The sequence below is a fragment of the Hydra vulgaris genome, chromosome 06, assembly GCF_038396675.1.
Source record: "Hydra vulgaris chromosome 06, alternate assembly HydraT2T_AEP".
Taxonomy (NCBI): Eukaryota; Metazoa; Cnidaria; class Hydrozoa; order Anthoathecata; family Hydridae; genus Hydra; species Hydra vulgaris.
Genome location: NC_088925.1, coordinates 53305001 through 53308317, shown reverse-complemented (window position 1 = coordinate 53308317; position 3317 = coordinate 53305001). Strand labels below are relative to the sequence as shown.

The following is a 3317-nucleotide window of genomic DNA, read 5'->3' as shown; positions in this document are numbered from 1 at the left end:
GAACCTGAACTTTTTTTTGGAACCAGTTAACTAACATGAATTATTTTGGTAAGGTGAATGTACATATATATAATAAACAACTCCTGATAATTTCAACACAAAGAGACAATCCAATCACAAGATATTTATTGCAGCGTGCAAGAAACTTATATTTTGTGCAAAACAATAATTTAGATTTTTAATGAAAAAAAATAAAAAATACATATATAACGGTCAGTAAATTGTTGCAAAGCAATATGTCTTAAGCATTATTGAAAAAATATAAAAAAAGGATAGCGTGAAAACTTTTGAAAAAAATTTAACCAAAATAAAGTTATTTAATTAATAATAAAAAGAATAATTTTAAAATACAATATACAATAACTACGTTACAAAATACAATAACTATGATAACATAAACTTAATTAAAAAAAGATCTTAATACATATATAAAAGTAAAATATACATTTAACTTACATATGTAAAAATACATATACCATTTTCATTTGCTATATCAGTAATACCATATTGTATGAAACTACTTTTAATGGAGTCGAGCGACTTCTTTCCCATCAACTTTATTCTTTCTTGGTATGTCTTGGTACAGAACTAAGTAGCAAATGCACCTGGTGTAACATTTAAACATTAAAATATGATATATGATAAATTTTGATATATGATAAATTTTATCGTGATTACCATTAATTACTTTTATGTTGTTGTAGCAGGTAAGTTCATTGGACCACAAAATTTTTCTAAACTAAAATGACTTCTTATCTCTCTTATGGCAACAACAGATTTATAATTAATTTCAAATGGTGATATTTCAGGACCTTGCTTTTCAATCTCTTTGCTGGAATAAAAAGACTACTTTCAATTGCACGACGATGTTTTACGAGAAATGTTTAAAAATGCAGCCAATTCTTTCTTTTTCTATAAATCAGTTAAGATTTTAATTGAGTTATCATGACACTATTGACAATGTCCAATCAAAGTAACAACTGATTTTAAAATGTCTGTGCCAACAAAAATAAAGCATGAAGGCAATTCCTTTGAATTATTGACTTTTACTATTATCATTAGTGTTATTAGTATTATTAGTAGTAGTAGTATTACTAATATTATTGTTATTATTGTTATTATTATTATTATTGTTATTGTTATTATTATTACTATTATTATTATTATTATTATTATTATTATTATTATTATTGTTATTATTATTATTATTATTATTATTATTATTATTGCTATGCGATAACTTTCTTGAAGACGTTGATATCAAGATTTTTGATTGAGTTAAATTAGTGGTTTTTGATTAAGAAGTCAAACATTTGTATAGCAGACTGTTGATGCTGAGGAAATCTGATTTCTCAAAAATATTTTTTATAAATATCCTGCTTTTGTACATAAATTTAAGTCATATTGATTTTTTCCCATAATAAAAAAAAGCACGGGGCAAATAAAGTAAACACAAGGCTTTTAGTTTTTCTATAAGTGATATATGTAAACATAATAATTGTTCTTAAAAATCATGGCTATTTCAGGAAAATAAAAATAAAAAGTTACTGACAGCAGTGACTAAGACTCAAAAATTTGCCAAAAACCCAAATCAAGGTATATGGCGCAACACTATAAAACACCTATTTAATATAAACAACCTGTTGCTAAGGCCGTTGCTAAGAAAAGTTTTAAACTTCTTGCACTTTAAAAATCATTTGCTGTAATAATCTATATATATTTGGAATGAAGAATGTTTAGATTTCAAGAATATGTAATTTTTGAAATCGATTTTTTCGATTTTTTTTAGTATAGGACCACCTTATAGAAAATCAGCTTTATATCAAGTCGATATATAAATATTTTTTCCTTTTCCTTACAAAAATTATAAGTTTTTCTAATGCAAATAAAAGATCATTCTCAATTATCTTTTTCATAAAAACTTAAAAAAATATAAATAATATACGCAATACAGTTACAATAAATTACGTAAACAAGTTACGTAAGCAGTTAAAATCAGCACCGCGGCGCGATGTAAGTTAAATATTTTTATTTATTATTTTGCATTTGATTCGCTTTTTCTGTGAATACACAATAGGCTTTGTTCAAGAGAAAGGATTTCCCTAGTAAGTAAACAAAGTCTGTTTACCTACTAGGGAAAACCTTTCTGCGATGGTGTTTTCCTAACCGGACAAAATTGGATTTAACTGATTAAAGTGGGCGAGTTATTCAGGATTTTAAAAAAATTAAATTTGTGTATTGAAATTAAAATGTTGTAAAAACTATTATATAAAGCTTTAATGAATAAAATCAGTATTATTGATATCGAATACCCAATAATACCTGAATACTTTTTTGATACTTTGATTTAATTTTCAATATGTGTTATTTAACTTGAAGAGGTATATATTTATATGTTTATGGTATTTAATTTAACATTATTTTATAACTTTTATAGTATTTTGGAAAATATACTCTAAAGGAATGCTAGTAATATCAGGGAAATAAGTTTGTTTATTCCACAAAACTTTTGTCGTTTTTTTCCTTTCTATAAAATGCCAAAAATAACCACAATTTTATTTTACAATTCAAATGTCAATTAGGATGTCAAGCTTTTAAAAATATTTATAATTACCTTTATGGTAAGATACAGAATCAAATAAAATGCAAAATGCTAGTATAATACACAAATACAGATAATTTTTTCTCATATTTTTTTTTATTCACCAAAAGATTTTTATTTAATTAATATGAGTCTGTGTTTTAAGAATAATCATTAAGTTAAATAAGCTTTTTTCATGATTTATGTGTTATCATTATGTGTTTCATGCTCTATGTGTTATTATTATGTGTTTCATGCTTTATGTGTTATCATTATGTGTTTCATGCTTTATGTGTTATCATTACTTTTGGTGGATACTGAATATCTTTTAAACATGTACATATTTTAAGCACAATTTTTTTTTCTTTGGAGTACAAATAATATTGGAATACAAATTAATAAGATATCATAGTCACAATTTTATAAATTGTCATTATCTTGTTTTAAATAAATAACGAAGTTGTTTTACCTAGACATTTGTAGTATTGAGCAAGTGTTCTTTGTTACAAACTTTTCAATTAGTGATAAATTATGCTCAGAATTTTTACCTCAGACATCAGCCACTGCATTAGATTATCTTTGAATTGATTTGATCAAAACACGCTGTACTTTTGTAAAAGTAAGGTTGGAAAAGCTTTTTGTTAGTTAGAAGTGGCAGTATCATTGATTTAAAGACAATTTTGCATGTTTTTTTGTATGGTAAGGTATTTTTAGGTAAGATCTGATTTTTATAAAC

At 24.6% G+C, this 3317-nt stretch overlaps 1 protein-coding gene across 1 annotated transcript in view; it reads left to right on the top strand.

Annotated features, from left to right (window-relative positions):
* Positions 1–2210: 2210 nt before the first annotated feature.
* The window catches only part of LOC100215135 (uncharacterized), a 61695-nt gene continuing 60588 nt past the window's right edge, over positions 2211–3317 (top strand). Inside the window, exon 1 of the mRNA XM_065800462.1 lies at positions 2211–2381. The gene's annotated coding sequence lies outside the window, so the exon portion shown is untranslated. The remainder of the gene's footprint in view (positions 2382–3317) is intronic.